At 37.1% G+C, this 19,261-nt stretch overlaps 1 long non-coding RNA gene across 1 annotated transcript in view; it reads left to right on the top strand.

Annotated features, from left to right (window-relative positions):
* Window positions 1-2,492: 2,492 nt before the first annotated feature.
* LOC110355777 (uncharacterized) overlaps window positions 2,493-19,261 on the top strand; it is a 187,161-nt gene continuing 170,392 nt past the window's right edge. The window contains exon 1 of the long non-coding RNA XR_010473878.1: window positions 2,493-2,958. This is a non-coding gene — a long non-coding RNA (uncharacterized LOC110355777). The remainder of the gene's footprint in view (window positions 2,959-19,261) is intronic.

Genomic DNA, 19,261 nt, shown 5'->3' with positions numbered 1-19,261 from the left:
TGGCTTGGTAAATCTGTGTTCACTTGTCTATTCTTAAAATATATATTCTTCAGATCAAAAATGGGGCATTTTTGAGTTTGCCGTTCTGCTCTCTGCTTGCAGGCGTTCCAGAGGTATACATGACATGAATTCTTTCAGAAAGTGGTCCTTCTGGAGCTTGTGTCAGCATATTTACTAGTTAGAATTGTCCAGTGCTGTGACTGCCTTTAAGGCTGTATAGTACAGAGAAATACTGCTTACAGGGCATTATTCTGAAGGATGCTGTATGCCAGCTTTGCCAACTCAGGCTGTCAAATGTTAAGGCATGCTTGTACTGTTTAATCCTGCTTGCCAGTTCAACCTCCCACTACCATAAGTCCTCTTACGTGCTGGAATACTGCTTTCAGGGACACTTTCTTAAAGAGGAAAATGCAAACATCATATTATTGACAAAGGGGAAAGGAAGATTAACAAAAGCAAAGGATAGTGAGTTAAGGCCAGCACCTGTCTGCAGAGACAATCTCGTGATACTTCCACTTCACAGCATCAGAAATAGTCATACACATAGTGTAAGCAAAAAAGCACACCTTCACAGCTAATTATGGAAAAACACACAAAAATAGATCTGGCATCATTTTGCACACCAAATTTTTGAGCAGAAATGCAGGCTCTGGCTAGAATCTTGCATTTGTGTGAAGAAAGAGGGAAGCTTGTGTGTGCCAGGAATGGAAATAGCCAGCAACTGCATGAGAAGTTAGAGGTTTTCAGAAGTTGAATGGGAAATGAATTGATTCATCTTTGCTTAAAGCTTTATATCAGAGCTTGAGGGAAGAGAAAAAAAGGAATGGTAGCTTAAAGTCATGTTAACATTTCTTCAGATATTTTGTTTTTCCCTGTTGACTTTCAGATAGATCATGTGAAAGGAAAAGTTTCTAAAGATTATTTCTTTGTGGGTTTTCTCCTGGACAATCCCAACTGGTTATAATCTTCTAAATTCACACAGACACTAAGAAAGCTTATTAATTCAGTTAATTTGTTATTCTACGCCTTAAACATACATCAAGAAACCAACTAACTCACTGGTTTTCACTCTTTTGTTGCTTTTCTATTTCAGAACCAAAGTAAAATCTAATCAAATCTATTAAGATCCATGAAATCCTAACCTTGAGCCACTTTCCATTTCTGGCAGAAAAAGCAGAACCAATACTAGTTCCCCAAATCCCTATCAAACGGTTGCAATATATATTAAAAAAATTAAAAAAAAAAAAGAAAAAAAAAAAAAGAAAAAAGCTATCTTGGAAGCTATGACTAGACACCAATTGGATAAGAACTTGTGCTTGTTTTTGTGCTTTTCTCTCCTCTATGTATATTCTTCAATAGTTCCATCTGTATCCTGTGTGTAGATGTTGAAATGAAGTTTTGGAAACCCTCTGAGTTTTGAGTTTCTTTTCTCCTTCCACGCTTTACAGAAGGATCCTGTGCACCCACAGTTACTCCTGAGCTTTTCTAGGTTGTCATTGCTACAGAGACCCATAGGAGAAGCCATAGACCCCTCTGGTGCTTCCTCTGCTAGTTTCTGACCACCCTATGAGCCTGTTCAAAACACTGAACGAGCAGAAAATTAATTTGACAAGAAAAACTGGATAATTTTTATTCAGTTTGTGAACTGACTGAGGTTATAGACAAGGAGGGGTGGGGGACAGAACCGTGTCCTTTGTTGACAGTACGTTTCATCAATTCAAACATGGTGTTTAGCATGACCCAAGATGTCTGGAAATGGACTAAAGCAGGAGCTGTGAAATGGCATTACTTTTAAGATTTTGTGCTTTAATGTCATCAGGTTTCTTAAGATAAATGAGGTTATGACTGCTCAGACGAGATCCCTCATTTCCCTTTCCTCTTGTCCCTTGAAAAGCCAAAGCCAGCGTACTGATTTGTACCTGCACTCTGTGCTGAGCTTCCATTCAGTCAGAGAGGCAACGCATGTGCAACAGTGAGCGTTACTTTTGGAAGAAATATCAAGCCAGGGTCTTGACTCTTTAAATAGAATCAAACTATGTCTGGACCAAGGTCCTCAAACATGTTAATCAGACTCAGGAAATGCTAATGAGATGAGAGTTTACAACAGAGGTACTGCTAACAGGTTGCTGTGGAACCAAGAGAGAAGTGTGTTATTTGTCATCTTCTCTGAACTCTTCTACATCTGCACAGAAGTTCCATGTGTTGGTTAGCATAAACCCATGGGTAGTAATGAACTAAAAACTGGCAGTCTTTTCTCTGCCTGGACAGTGCAAATTAGTTTGCTCTTTTGTATGTCTATTAATTAGATTTTCTAGAGGTTTTGTTGCAGAAACTCAAAGCATGGCCCATATAAAAAAAATGTTACTGAATAATTTGTGCAATCTGTATGTTATATAGGGATATAATAGATACAGGGACTTTGAACTTTCTTTTTGAAAAGCCACCACTGTAGTAGTTGGACTATTCATTCTCATGTTTTATTTCTCTTTCAGAAACAAGACAGAACAAGAAAAGAAAGATGGAAAGAAAAGAAAGATGGAAAGGATAAAAAGAAAAAAAAATGAAAAAAAAAAAAGAAGATGAGATGAAAAGAAAAGAAAAGAAAAGAAAAGAAAAGAAAAGAAAAGAAAAGAAAAGAAAAGAAAAGAAAAGAAAAGAAAAGAAAAGAAAAGAGAAAAGAAAAGAAAAGAAAAGAAAAGAAAAGAAAAGAAAAGAAAAGAAAAGAAAAGAAAAGAAAAGAAAAGAAAAGAAAAGAAAAGAAAAGAAAAGAAAAGAAAAGAAAAGAAAAGCAGAAGGACTCAGTCATTGGAGTACCAGAGGAAGCACATGAAAGATAATTATGAACAATCCAAATGAACTTATGAACAATCCAAATGCTGCAACATTACCGCAAGCCAGAGGAAGCAGGATATGAAATGCTGTGGGCTCCTGCACACATCAGGACAAATAAGAAGAAAGGTATGTGACCATTTACTGCTATGATAATTATTTCACTTTAAAAGATAGAAAATGGTGGGGGTTTTGAACCAGAAATACAAATGATGCATTTTTCTATGATACCCTGATGTCCTGCTAGCAAGTGTTTTCCAGTCAATCAATCAATCAGTCAATCAATTAGTCAAAATATTTAACCACATAAAAATCTATTGGAACAAGTTTTATTTACAATGGTGACCTGGCCAAGAAAGCTCACAAACAGCAATATGTAACATCACTTACTGACATACAATCACTCTTGTATATTACTAGAAAGCTCCCAAACATATCACCAGGCATAAATCAATTATATAAAATACCACAAACATCAAATAAACCAATAAAAGAGGGAAGGTCATAACACCACCAGACATGTCATGAATAACCGCCACAAACATCAGCCAGTGATTCATCCACAGTATGAATAAAAACCAAAAGATATACCAGCAATTCCTGTTAGATCCTTTGTGTTCTGTTAAAAATGTTTTGTTGTTGTCTATTTTGCAACATTACTTCTATTTATACTTCACTAAGGGCATCAATTCCTTTTAAGGTTTATGTTAATTAAAATTGGGGGAGTTGTTTTTTATATAAATGTGCATTATAACATGTATGTTTTGCTTAACAATTCATTGTGCATGTTTCCATGCTCACTTATAATTGCATTTAGTTATATAGTTCACAATATTATTATAATTTGGTCTACTAAAAGAAAGTGGACATAGAACACAGTGGAGGGCATAGTTTGGTATCATTGTGTGTGTGTCCCCCCCCTCCAATCCTGCCCTGGATTATGAACATAATTCAAAAGCCACTAAGATTTGAAGAACATCACCTCCAGCTAGTCTGCACCGTTATTTGCATATTAGCAACAAAGAACGCATATAGAACCATCATTAAACTTGATCTTTGGACAGCTGAAAGCTGTATATCTGTAATGATTAAATGGGATAATTGCAATCAATTCATTTTCAAATGCTGGATCGTGGCTTTTTTGGTGTCTACGTCTGTATGTCTTGTTCCCAGAAGTCCATGCTAGATGTCAACCAGTCTATTCCTCTGTACTTGCAGCTGTAATATACAGTCTTATTTTTGCAAGGGCCACAGGAGTTTAACCTTCACAAATTCTGTTTTTTTTGATAGTGTTTATCATGTGGTTCTCAGGTTGCATTCAAATCAGATGTCTCATCTATTTGAATGAAATTTTATGAAATAAATCATGTAGAATATGCTACGTTCCACCCTCTGCTTAGTACTCCCAATTATTCAACATTAATATAATGTAAATAAGCATTACCCTCAAGCAAACTTGATAGAAAATACGATAGCATGTCTCATCAGATCCTCTTCTCAAAAGGGACATCTATGAGCAATTCACGGCTTACAAGGTGGTGACGATATTGTCCCCGATATTGTCCAGTAGTGTTCAGCTGGTGAGACGTCAGCAAGAAAAAAGCATTTTACTGCTGAAAATGAGATTTGCATTTAAAACTCCTTTATAGCTAAACTAAATGTAATGCAATGGAAAAAGTGAGTGAAAACATTTGGTATATTTATATACATCCTCTTCCAGACATGAAACTTATTCTGAAATTCAGAATAAATAGATCATGCAGAATTTAATCTAGATCCCCTGATTTTAGACTGATGATACTGGCAGAAAATCAGACTGCCATCATTTCAGATTAGTCTTTTTTTCTTCGTTGATAACACATGCACTTGGAAGCAAGTTCTGCACATTAAAAAAAAAACCAAAAACATAATCCAACCCTTCTATGCATACATTTTTCAGATATAGACCCAGCTAGTATATGCTAACACCAAGCAATTTGTTTTGCAGCATGTCACATAATTCTCTTTTTTTTACACCCAATATCTATGATTAAGAAATGTAATACATACTAAGAAAGTCTTCGATAATTTACACGATGCATTAAAGTGTTTTGCATGAGAATATAGTATGATGCAGACAGCAGAAGAATTATGTCTTTCATTAAAAGGTTTGCAACTCAGTGTGCTATGATATAACTATAGCAGTTTTTCTGTCTCAGTGAAGGTTTTTTATTTTAAACACTGCCTTGAAAACCAAGGGATGCATATGCAATAGCACTACTTTAGCTATATGTTTTAACTTAATATCACTTCTTAGTAATTACACACTGTCAGTTTACCTGCTGTCCCAGGGTTATGGGTGAACAGCCATGGTGTCACTGTTCTTCATCTCTCTGAATCTTGATGTAAGCAGTAAAATAAGATGGCATTTTTCATTATTTAAGATTTTTAAAAAATCCCAGTTCAAAGCCTATTTGAAGCAGTTAATCAAGAGTGATATACATTAAGGTCAGGATTCAAAGAAAACCAATTACATAGAAGAAATATGATTTTTGTCCCAGATCCTTTATGTGCAAATGTTAGGATGTGTATTTGCTGCCTAATTTAGAAAGCACCAAAGGACAACTTACAGGGATGTAGAGTAGCCTTTGGAGGTTCATGAGGAATTAAATCAGGTAGGAGGAATGGTGCACTTCACAAGGAGGCTTATGTTTGGGGTGAAATCCGGTCATTGCTCAGCATGCTGTGCGCTATCTGAAAAACCACTGGAGGTACAGACTGGCAGCTTGGCAGCTTCTCTGGCTTGGAGTAACCTCCAGATGTGGCAGTGTGTGCACAGGCTGTTCTGCATCCTATTCACACCTTCACTGCATTGCTGACAGGGTAAAAGGCAGAGCTCAAAGCTGATACAGCATTTTGATGCCGTCTGACTGTAAGAACGGTTCACAAGGCAGAAAATGTTTCAACTCTTTGCTTTTCAGGGTCTGTTTCAGAGGCACTACAAACCATGCTTAGAGCCTCACAGATGTCTTTCTCCCATCCACTGAAGTAATGAACAGCCTGCTTTGACAGTTTCTACCTGTTTTCTCTTTCTTACATTGTCTTCTCATCACTTGACTGCTTCATTTTGTGTTCACTGATGCTTCATATTTTTCCACTAAATATTTGTTTGGAATATGCAGCTATGAAGCTGTTCTTTCTTTTCATGTCAAAAATCTGCTGCTATATTTTCAAGGAAAAAAAAAAAAGAAAAAAAGATTGCACTCCTTTGTAATGTCCAGACATGATAACCAGCATTTTATTGAGCCTTTATCTCAGCATGTAGATGAGCACAATAGGTAGTTGTTTGGTAGTTGTTTCACACTCTAATCAGCTCCATCTAGTTTTAAGCATCTATTATACAACATCAGGGAGTTAGAGTGGAGAGACTTTGTTCCCTGCTCAGTACACTGTTACTATTTTTTAGCTTGTGGTGCTTTAAACATAAAATATGTTTGAGCTCCTGGTGCAGATAAGAATGGTAATACCTATCTAAGAATGGTGACTATAAATTAAAATGCCGGAGATTGAGTTTCACTTTATGATAGCTAATACCCTATTAGCTAAGTGGTAAAATAGACTGCAATATGTAGCACTTAAACATAGCTCCTCTGTTTTGCTCTTTCTGACTTATATAACACACAGACTTAATAAATCCAAGGCTTTCTTCCTGTAAGATATGATGTTAGAATGTGGGCTTTGCTGAAGTTTGTTGAGCTGTATTTAAAAACAAATTGAAGAATTTTGTTGTTTGGCTGTAGCTTACTTGTACTTTGGTGCAGAAGGATAATAATGTTTTGCTGTGAGTGCAAAGCTGCCAACACTGAGAACCTGTATACCCTCTCCAGACCTTGTTTATAAAGACAAGAAAACTCAGTATGGCTTGTCCTGCGGTGACACTTCCCCTCAAAGGACTTGTATTTCTTCTGTATCTGCCTCCCCACAGACTGTGGCAGGTTGGAGTCACAGCCCACAGGACTTGGGCAGCAGCAGGTGCCCAGAGCAGAGGAGAAAACCTCAGGGGATGCAGAGCTACAACTACCCCCATGCGGTACAGTGTGCTCAGACTACTGACAGCAATATTCAAGGTCTTGAATTCTGCAGTGGCTGTTAAGAGTGTGGACATCTGGATGTCTTTTAATCTAACAGAGCGCTCAATTCAATGATACCATGCATCAAGACACCAACAGTATAGTGCTATTTTTGTCTCTTTCTGCTGACTGAACTGAATTCAGACCCCTGTGGTGAGGTCCATGGCCCTCACTTGCTGCCTCTTTAATACTGTGCTGCATTAATTTTAAACCATCTCCCAAATGCTCTGGGGATCTGAAAAAGTGAGAGTGACAGTGACTCACCTTTTGAAAATGTGGTACATTTAGCTAGGAATGAAAGGTGTCATTGTGGCAATTGGTGTGTCCTAGGGAAAAGGGGAACTCACAACGGCCTGTTGCTACTCTTTAAGGAATGGCCTTGTGGAAATGTATTTATTCATGTCCAGTTAGCTCAGATGAATGATACATCTTCAATCTAGTCAACCCTCCTTCAGCTCAGACGTTTGGAGCAAGTAAGTCACAGCTGATTCTTCATTTGATGTAATTCTCTCGAGATGAGCGCTCCAGAGCAGGACTATGGTAGAATGGGCTATCTCTGAAATCACTGATAAAAAAATTAGGAATTAAAATTAAAGTCAACCAAAGGAAAACTCTCTGTGGATCTTCCTGGGTTCATCCCTGCCACACAGTGTCTTAGTGATGCCGTGTGTCTTGCTCTGCAGCAAACTTGTATGTGGTCAATAACCCTTACATGCTGTGACTTTCAACACTGAAGATTGCTCACAGCAAAAGTCACTGGCAGCTGAATTCTGAATGTGTGAAGTCCTGCTTCACACTATCACTATCCACTCCACTATCCACAATATCACTAACTACTCCTCCTCTCTCTTGCCAAAGTTAACCATCTAAAATAAGCAGCCAAATTTATTGGAAATTTTAATATCAATCTACCTTAAGTCAGACTTCCACTATTCTAGTGTTTCTTAATGTTGGTGTGCGTGGCTTTGTAACCTTATTAATGTTCTTTTGGAATAATTATAGAAATTACTAAACTGAGAGAAAAAGATACTTTGAGATATATAATCTATCAAATTTTTCAGACCAAATTTATGTGTTGGTATTTGCCATCTGGGGCAATAAGGACAGGGTCAAATAAAAACAGTTGTCAAAGCAGATATCTAAATGAGTATGAAAGAAATCTTTGTCGATTTTCTTTATATCAGAGAGTCTTGCATATATGATTAGGAATTTTTTTATAGTTTTTATTTGTTTATACTGACACACAGGACTTCTAGTGGCCTGTCTTCTATACTCTGACATGACAAAAATTCAGAAATGATATGAGGATGGGAACAACCCAAAGGATATCTCAGGGTTGCTAGCCTGCATTCTAAGGGCACAAAATATGACATTTCTCTCTCTCCAGAACATCTTGTCCTTGTATAGAGACTTTCATCTTTAAGAGATGCTGTTTATCCATAAATAGTCATCTTCCAAAAGAATCTGTATGTGTTCTTCTGACACAATATAGGTATATCCTGAAACACCTGCCCTGTGAAGAAATTGTAATGAAGTGGCACTTCATTTGAAAAAATGTAATGAAGTGCCACTCAGATTACAGCAGGAGAAGACTCAGATCTTCTGTGTGTACAATCAGTGAAAAGCTGTTCACATCCTCAGGAAAATATTCCATACAATTAAAATATGAAATGTCAGATATTTCCTTTTTTATCGCAGTTAATAGAAAGTACATATAATACAATGTATGCAGATATCGCTGAATGTGGAGGCCTGTTACTCTGCCTAGTGCCAGCAACACCCGCACAGTTCAATTGATATTGCAAGTGGTTTTCTCCTTAAAGCTTCAGACCATTATGAAATGTCAGGCTTCCTGCTGGTGCTCTAAGATGGGAACCAGTTGCAGAGGATGGAGCATGTAATATAGCTAGCCCTGCTTGAAGCAGCACTACCAGAAGTGTTTGATTTTATTTACTAAGCAGTAGTCACTAAGTTCAATTCAACTCTGATGCAGCATTTCACTGATGACTGAAACTGGGTTTAAGATCAAGTGAAAAGAGACAGCTTCTCTAAGATTTACAAGTTAATATGTTAGTTAAATGGAATATGTGCAATGACATTCTATCTTAAAATAATCTAACTCAATGTAATTCAAGTTTTTTGTGTTGCATATTCTCATTTAGCCAGTGCAGAGATGTCATTGTCACTGTGTGGCAAATAGGTGTTCAGTAATAGTTTTGCTCTGTATTTCTCTTCATTCTTAGCAAGCTTCTACACACGAAGAAGTGCAGAACAGGTTTTTAGTTTGCTTTTGCATTTAGAATTTACATAATATTTTGAGCTGTAAATTATAGAAACATTGTACAGTATCAAATTATTAGATACACTTAATTCCGCATCCTCCAGTTATCTTAGTTCATATAAATGGGAAAACTATTTTTAAGTGTCAGAGAAAATTATATACTATCTCAAAAACTGAATATTATGTCTTCAAGCAGTAGTTAGCAAGAGCACTAAAGGAGATGGGAAACTCTGTTCTTTCATTATATGAACACCTGTAGAAAATGATTTGCCATACCTCCTGATGTCATGACAGTAGAAAGAAAAGGGTTTGTTTCTGACAGTTAGCAATGTCTCTTATCCTGAGTTCTGTGCTCTGAGGTCTTGAAGGTTTTTAAGGTCTCTTAATGTACTTGGCTAGTTTGAAAATTGGAACAGAAAAGATTGATAATATAATAGTTCTACTTCTCAGCTTTGAAGCTTGTATTAATACGTGAATTTGTATGCCCAGGAAGACTCTCCTAGGAACTGCCTTATATTCCCAAGGAGCTCAAAATAGACTGTTAGAATTTGGTCCCCTATTTACATGTAGGCCATTTTTGTAATCTCAGGAATTAATAAATTGCTCTTTACAAATACAAATAATTTTTGGAACAATACTTGTTGTTAAGATTCAAATTAACATAAACAAGGCAGATAAAGACTATTTTGTGTTAGTGTCTTTTTTCCAGTGATATTACAGGGTACTGAATGTTGCTGTGTGATCATGCATAAACATGACTCTTAAAGCCAATGGGAGTCTTTGACATCAACAACCTGATGATGTTAATTGCTTTAGCAGAAATTAAGTGTTTTGTTAAAGACTTGCTTAAAAAAATTAATCCTTACTTTCAGAACATGTTGTTGATGTTTCCAAAACTATCCATTTTACCACGTGAACTGAGAAGGTGTTAAAGCAACACAAAGTATTTGAGTCTTGCAACAGGGGTTTTGTCTTAGAACCGCAAGCTCAAGTTAACAGCTTCTGGAAACTAAGGAAAATGCGTTTCTAATAGCTACCCTGTTAGTTCCTTAGTAAATAAACCCTCCTGTTGGCTGAGGAATATGCTCTTAGACTGCTGAGGTTGAAGGTACATTTTTTTGTATTACTGCAGAAATAAAATCCCAGAATTAAAGTCTTGCATCCACTAAAGTGGACAGCAAAATTCCCATAAAGTTCAACAGAATCAAGGATTTATCCAGATATTTAATCTCCACATGGTTTAACTGTAGTCTCTGACACCATCTACAGACATGAAAAGTACCTCAGAGTGTGATCCTTACTTTTTTGACAATACTTAAAACTTTATGCAAAACATACTGATCATAATTGAAATATGTTCTTTCATAAATTGATTTTACCCCCTACCACTTATGCATCTCTTTCAACAGCAATTACTAAATGAACAATCTCTAGGCACCTTGTAATAAATTTTATACATTTCTAATCTTTTAACATTTATGGCACTGCCATCTTTAATTTTGAGAAAAACAAGGTTTGCCCATATTTTAAAACAACAACATGGCTAATTTACTAAATGTGTAGAATGAACAATGTCAAGATATAAATTTACTTAAACAAGGGAAGTTCTTGAAAGACTCTATGTTAAAATCTTTTTTTTCCCAGTAATATTGAGGGTACTGAATGTAGTTATGTGATCCTGCATAAATATGATCCTTCTGAAAGACCCTGCTGGCATTAGAAGCAGTTTTTATTAGTGAAATTATAGAAGCTTGGATGGCCAACAGTATCAAGAAATAATTGCAACTTTATCAGGCTGTTCTCAAGTTAGTACTGTCACTGCCTGAATCTGGTGATAAATTGCATTGATCATGTAGGTTACAGAACCCCTATCAGTATCAAAGGAAAGACATTATAGTTTGACAGTGGTGTCTCCATTGTCAACTTCTGGAAGTATTGTACTGCACTACATTGAATGGCTCATTTAATAACTGTTTATAAATTAAACAAGCAGAAAAATCATTCCTAGCAACGTAAAATGCTTGGGAAAATTTTTAGAACACTTAGTTTTAAAAGACACTTCAAATTAGGTAGGAGTTTGAACTCTGGATATTGCAATTACATTGGCCAGTGTTATTGCAAATAATGAAGTGGTGAATATGCGCTCTAGAAGGCAACATTAGGCTCGTTTTTTTAGGAACACCGATTTGTATGGGAGGGTAGCATGCCATATATCTCATGGTTGGTTAATAGGAGTTATAGAGGAGTTTCCACAAGCTGTGTGGAAACTGTGGCTTCAAAACTGTCAGTTTTTCATATTATAGCAAGATTCTGATCCTTCATTCACTTCTTAGCTGGGAGTGTTTAAGGATTGCTGTAAAGCTCTGAGATTGAACTCGCAGTTCTAATATTTAATTTGAATGGTATAACAGCAGGCTGTCACACTGGATGCTGCTATATACAGGTAAAATCTTATGTGAGGGTACCTTATTAATTTTAAACCAAAAGTAGAATTCACAGTAAAGTCCAATCTACCCCATGGGCCAGACAGGTAAGGTTCTTAAGCCTCAAGGAAATCTTTTGTCACCCTTTCTGGCTCGAATAGCTAGCCAAAACTTTGATTTTTAAAAGTTATTCTTAGGAGGAAAATTAATGATCAAGTCAGAAATTTCAATTTAGAAACTTCTACTTTCTTAATGTGAAAATATAATTTTTAAGAATGTGGTGAAAAAAAAAGTTTTAGTATAAAAGTAGCATGAAGTGAGCATAGGTATTGCCATTAGTCTTGCAACATTTTTTTCTTCTGCACTTGGTACCAACACATGCAGAATCGACTGTTATGCACCCCAATCTGTGAGCAGAAATTGACTCTTTATAGGGAAAAATCTGATATCCAGTTCCTTGTGCTTCTTCTGCCAAATAAACAGGAAGAGTTTTGCATATTTTGATACCGCTTCCCTCCACAGCCTTTTTTAATTGATTCTGCTTTGAGTCTGAAGAAATGTGTGTCTTGGTCCTTGGCCACATCTTAGCGAGCTTCAACGAGGAGAGCTAGGAATTCAAAATAAAGTGTCTCATAGATTATGTCTGCTAACAAATTTCCACTAATTGACATCAAACTGGTTAATTTCCATATAATAAGTGTTGATTGATTCAAGGGCTTGACTCAACTGGCCAAGACTGTCCTTACAATGATCACTTATGGGCTACCTTTTTGGAACACAGTGGAATATTTAAGGTCTTGCCAAATTTCAAGGATGCTGGGAGTTGGAACAATGTTTTTAATCTTGGCTACTAATTATGTGGCAAAGGTATAAACTGGGCTTTGCAAATCATTATTTCCATTAGAAAGGTGTTGGAAGCAATTCCACTGAGGGCTTCCCTCCTATTTATGCAGCTGTTATTCCCATGGGAGGAGGCCATTGCAGTCCTGGCTGAAACATGGGCTTCTGTTCTGTTTCCACAGCACTTGGAAGAAAAACAAAACAGGACTAATGAAAAACACACACGGGAAATGCTTTATTATTTCATCATCCTCACCTACTGAGATCTGGCACCACTCTGTGTTTAGGAAGAACTTCTCCCGCCCTCTCTCTCTCGCGCACGGTGTGGTTGTATGAGACTGACACTCTGTCATTTCCTGTCAGATCATTTCAGAGGAATTTGCTCTTATTTCCTCCCAGCCTCATCCCCTCCTCCCGGCCTCAGCCTTGGCTGCGTGCCCCAGCAGCCATGCTGTGTTTACTTAACCGCATGGAGCGTTGGGCTGCCTGGGCTGGAACCGCCGGGCAACGCGCACGCACACACACCGTGAGCTCGCTCGTGGGACTTCACGTTCACACTCAGGAAACAGACAGCAATTCTTTTGTGAAGAAGGCGTGCAGGGTCCAAAGCCAAACCTTATGCAGGGTCTTTGTAGGCTGGGGGTATGAGAGTTCTGAACTTTTTCACTAGATGTGGACAAAAATAATGGATTTGCTTTTTTGGCCCACAAGTCTCTAAGTAAATTTCCCTTGGAAGATGCATTTTTGATAATTTCGCTTGTTCAGATTAAAGTATATTCTGAATTTATCTATGTATCATGGAATTCATAGTATGTGACAACTGGTTAATTCAACATTCAAACAATGCGTTAGGGCTGGCCAAACGTCTGGCTCCAATGTATGTACCTACAGCACTGCATATATCCATGGTTACTGCTACTATTTTCTTGCTTTGGCATACCTGTAACAGACTGGATAGATTTGTTAAAATGCCCATGCCTTATAAATGGTGTAAAACTATTTTAGCACCCAACAATGGTGTGAAAACAAACCATGCAGAAACAGGACATTTATACCTGAATGATGTGTGAGCTTTTCAGTGGGTAAAGTGGTCACAGTTCATTGTTTAAAAAGAAAAAAAAAGAAAAAAATAAAAGAAAAGAAAAGTAGTCTTAAGTCACTAATAAACTCCACACCAAGATTTATGGCAATGGAGAAAAAGAACTAAGTAAACTATCTGACTGAGAAGTCATTTCTTCCTTCCTTGGCAACACAGAATTTGTTTAAATGCTGTTAGGAGAAGGCTAATTAAAATAATTTGGCCAGAAGTCTGGGAGATCGCTAAGTCCAACACCAGCTCATGCTCTTGATCTGGAATGACAACTTGTTCCAAATATAAACTAGAAGTTTCTTACTGATTCACAAAATTAGAACTCAGAGAGAGAAATACCTCCTGCTGACATAGTTATAACAAGAATCATTATTTTGAGTAGCAGTCATAAAAGAAATGATAGTTGACATTTTATGACAACATTTAACTTTTATTTAATATTATTGCTGATATTTATTTAATTTAAAGCTAATGGGCTATCTGCCAGGCTAGAGCAAGAATGAATAGTTTCCATGCTGCTTATGATAAACTTTTCTTGTTCAGAATACTGCCAAGAGTTTAGAGCAAAATCATTCAGTCACAGTATGTATAAGAGATTCTTTACTTTTGTTAGCTGGAATTAAGGTTTAATCCATGTCCTCTCATAATCCAGTACAATATCAGGCAAACAATTGCAGTTTTTCATTTTATGATTCATATTATTTTCCTTCCTCAGTTCCATTGTACGTTTAATAAAGCGAAATAATCGATACAAACAGGGAAATAGCTGTATTTATTTTAATTTACTGAATATCCACAGTATTGAGCCTTAAAATCCAATATCAACACAAGCTTTAGACTTTTCCAGTTTCTAAATTTATTAAATGGAAGTTAGAGAAATTCTCAATTCCTAAGCTAAAATTAACTCATAGTATTAGAAAGTTTGCCCATATGTCTTGAAGTCTGCTATTAATTTTGCAAAGCAGCTATGTCAGATAGGCAAAGGTCTTTCTACAGTAAACCGAATAAGATACTTTGATTTTCCTGAGTAATGGTGGCAGAAGTATAAGCACATTTTCTATATTTTTTCCAATTTGAGTCATGTTTTTGTCAGAGGTACTCTCATGTACAGTTGTTAGTTTGTTTTCAGGGCTATCACTATATACTTTAAGCTTTCTTGACCTTCTTTGTATTCCTGTATTTCTAGGTCCTTCATAGTGATCACTGACCAAAGCAATAAGTAATCTCAGTGGAGATATTTCAAACCAAAAAGTACATTTAGTGTTGTTTAGCTCTGGTTTTGTTTGTTTGTTTGTTTCTTTTTGTGTGTTGTTTTGTTCTTCTTGTTGTTGTTTGGTGCTTTGGTTTTTGTTGTTTTGTTTTTTTAAGAGAAAACCTGAGGGGTACAAGAGTAGCTTGAATAGTGCCAGTGGAAACAAGGTACAACTGGAGACAGAAATAGCTGCTGGGATGATCAGGAGCAACATACCCATGTAGATGAGGTCCCACATACTCTCAGAACAATTTGGGCTTATGCACTTCAGCATTGCTAAGGAAGATACTTAAAAGCAGATTTCTATAAGCCTTACAGAAATATAGGTAAAGTAGTACAGAATATGGAGCACAAAGCCCAATTAATGAGATCAATCGGACCACAGAAGGAAATGCCGCCTATGCTGCTACCAAAGCACTTACAGAGACAGTATTCTTTCCAGAGGAATGCAAATGCACCTAAAACTTTCTGTCTGACCCTTCTGGAGAATTATAGGACATATCATAACTTAATGGTGAGTTTAATCAAGGTATGGCATTTTTGCAAGTAAAATTTCTGGATGATCACAAGGCAGTATTTATATTTGAGGATTCTGCAAATGTCACCTCACACTTTGGAGAGAGGGTCTCTGGAGTGAGGAGGCCCAGTGAGGATGGTTTGTTACCAACAAGTAGGGGGAGGACTGCACTTTGCTCTAAGTCAGGAGAGATGCAGCTGTCTAATTAATCCTCTTCAGATGAGTGTTCAGAACATTTTGCCAAAACTGAATATCAGAATTTGAATTATTTATTTTTATTTGTAAGTGCTGACAGTGTGCTAAGTACCACAAAAGAGAGAGACCCTGTTTTGAGAGGCTTCCAAAATAAATATCATCGTTTGGGTTTTGATTTTGTTATTCTGGAGTTTGGCCCAATGCCCATTAGTAGCCAAACTGTGATACAGTCCTAGACATAATGACATACTGTGCTCATTTTCCTCTGAGAAACATGACTGATGATAATGCTTATGAAGAATATCAGGTCTGTTACATGGGGACACATATGTGCACAGACTGCAAGGCCACGTGTCATTTGGGAAACAAGCACATATTCAGTATTTTTCAATGTTGAGGCACTTGCATTTATGACCTGACTTTTGCTGGCAATATTTGCATGTTTACACTCACCAGGAACTAATTAGGAATGCTAGATAAAACCTTGATCCCATTGGAATTAAGAGCAATTTTCCTTTTGAATTAAAAATTCACAGTACCTCCATTTTACTAGGTAAAGAGCAGTCAGCTTTTTATTCTGCTTTTGTGCTGCCTATGTCCAAAACCTACAGTAGGTAATTCTCTTCTGCCAACTCATTAAAAATAAGCACCAAAAGAAATCTTATCATAACTGTTGTATGACCTAAAACTTCACATTATTTCCTGAACTGACTTTTTGAGTTGGAACTGAACTTTTCAATTAAAAAATTAAATCAGAATTTTACTGAGAAAAAAAAATATTAAAAAGTCCTTCTTGTTTTATCCAATGATTTGGTGTTTTAAATCTAATACCACAGAAATCAACAGAATTATATCATTGTGGGTAACAGAGTATGAGAATCCAGATACAAGTATTTACAGGAAAGGCAGTTACATACTTATCTTTATGTGATATGGTAAACTCCTATTAGCTTACCTAGTAAAACTTTTAGCGTACACATAAGCAGGTATGTTTCATCCACGCCTTTAACAGGGAAAAGTAGTGGATACTTTTCATGTGTTTTACTTTGTCAGATTTGAATAGGGTCTTGTTTTTGTGAAATCTGGCTTGAATTCAAGTTAAAACATTGTTTGCTTTCTTTTTTTTTTGTCTTCCTGCCTTTAACTATTCCTTTGCAGTGTGAAAATACCACAGCCTATGGTTGATGTCTTCATTATAGTGGAATGCTTTTAAACTTAATGAAGAGTTGTGATAAATCAGTGCACTTCATTCTGCTTTCTATCATCAACACATACATACTTTCTTAGGTATTAATCCCTTCAGAGATTATTAGAAGTCAAAAAGAGGTGTTAAGAATAATTACTATTAACTTTGAAAAGGATTATACCTGGTATCATAGCTGGTAGCTATCTTGTCTCCAATGAAATCGTATTTGTACATTATCCATTTATGAATTCCTCAGAAGAAAAAAAATAATTACATAGTTTGTGGCATTTAGCCCCAGCCGTGCTTTAGGATGCTGAAGTTAAGCACGTGTTTTGTGCAGAACTGGGCCCTTAGCTGGATGACCTGTTCAAGCAAGGACTTTCTGTCATCCTGTGTTTGCTGGCACCTACTACAAAGCACTCAGGTACTGCAGGACTCTATAACCATCATAAAAATATCATGTTGATTCATATTGTTCTGATGCTGTTTAGTTGGCTAAAACATTAGAAGGGTAGGGCTTTTTTCCCCTTCGGTTGATGGTTCAAAACTTTTTAACCAAACTCCAGAGTCTGTCGGGGCCAGGAGGGCACTGGTGGACCTGTCTGTCGCTGCCCAACCCACAGCCCAGCACCCCCATCAGCCCTCCAGGGCCAGCAGCCCCCGCCCCAACACTGCTGCAGCAGGGCCAGTCTCCAGTCTTGTCAGGCACAGAAAATAGGCACAAATAGTTTAAACCCAAACCCTGGTGTTCACTTCCCTGAACTTGGAGAGTTTTTGATTAAAATCATATTCTTTCGTCCCTCTCTCTATGGTTGTCCAAAAGCAAATCAAGTGGCTCTGTGTTTTCTTAGCTGCAGCCTTTGCAAAGACTGAAAGCGGGATCTGCCAGGAGCCGGGAGCTGGGCAAGTGATTCTGCAGCTAGCATGAGCTCCCAAATTTGCAGGTTTTATATTCTTGAAAAGGCTTTGGGCATTTTCTGGGCAAACATACAAGTCAGTTCCTTTACTATTTGAGTTTGGTCATCCTTTTTTATTTTTTTCTACCACCGTAGTTAAATCCTAATTAAACGTACTGTACCTGAAGCATGCCTTTTTAAATACTGAGAGCAATAGGTAGGGCAGGTTCTTGTATTTTGCTTCAGGTTTTGCTTCTTAAAGATAACAAGGAAACTAATAAAGGAGTGAGATATTTGTGAAAGCAATACAAAAAGCCAATGAGAGTGTATTCATCATAACTGAGAAATTTTTACAATACGTTTGCTTATAGGGTTGTCCCTAACCAAGGTTACTAGCTTGTTAAAGAGGTTACTATGGCAACAATGAAACAGGGTTTCACAGATTTCTCAATTGCCCTTCTCAGTTAGGCTTTATTATATTTGTTTTTGAAAAATAAACTACACAGTGTCTACAAATAAACAAGTCTTTCTTTGTGTGCAATAGCTATTTAAGATTGTAAATAACTTCTTGATGTCTTATGTGTTAGAAGTCCATTTAATGGTTTATGTTCCATGAGGCTACAACATATTTTATGAGATTTTTTTGGTCTAGAAACAAGTTTAATGCCACCTTTATTGGCAGCAAATTGTTAGCATTCAGTTTTTCTCTCTTTAGGCCCTGAGTAATAAATCTGTAGCAGAAAGACGCCTGACTGATAGGCAGCATAAGACAGAAAGTATCTTAATAAAGCTTTGATTAAAATTATTTTTTAAAGAATAATAAAATCTTAAAAGAGCTGTCTATAAAACATTGTTTCATGTATATTATAAACATCTGCCTGAGGATGACACTGGAGCGATGTCCACAGGACACATTCCACTCGTGAAACGGGACGACTCTCAGCAGATTCTGCAGGAGTTCAGCTCTCATGTCCAGACGCTGCTGTCCTTGCTTCACTGGAGGCAGATGCTTTTGAGATTCAGATCAGATTAAGGCCTAAATCAGTAACTTTGTGCTTTGGCTCTCAGGTGGTGACCTTAGAATTTACGTTAACTGGACACAATTCTTCTTAGCTCTACTGATTAAGAAGAAATACTCAGAATATTAATTTGAAGTAACAAATATAGTTTGCTTAAGTGTTGAGACAGCCCCTACCGCAAGCCATTGTTCATCATGGTATTCTCAGCCTGAGCAGACTTTGTGCCCTTCCCTTTTTATGGGAAGAAAATGCAGGCTGTATGGCATACAGGACTGGTGTTTCCTCAGTGTGCTTTGGAGGCAGTTTGTGAAATTAGATTTTTAGTCTAGCACTGTTCCCTACAATGGCTCTGGACATGGCATCAGGACAGTCAAGCAGTGGAGTAGGTGGGCCAGGTGTTTTGTAGACTCCCTCCATAGAGATTTCAAAACCAGACCAGATATGGCCCGGAATAACTTGGTCTGGCCTCAGAACTGATCCTGCTTTGAGCAGAAGGTTGCACTAGAGGCCTCCTGAGGTCCCTTTCAATCCTTCATTATCCTAAGATACTGTGTTTCTGGAGGAGACCCTCCTAAACTGGACATAAGCAGGATATCGAGCTACAGGTTTGCCGAGGAGGCTATT

Source organism: Columba livia, chromosome 7, assembly GCF_036013475.1.
Source record: "Columba livia isolate bColLiv1 breed racing homer chromosome 7, bColLiv1.pat.W.v2, whole genome shotgun sequence".
Lineage (NCBI taxonomy): Eukaryota > Metazoa > Chordata > Aves > Columbiformes > Columbidae > Columba > Columba livia.
The sequence above is the reverse complement of the archived record's forward strand: the minus strand, read 5'-3'. Positions and strand labels throughout refer to the sequence as shown.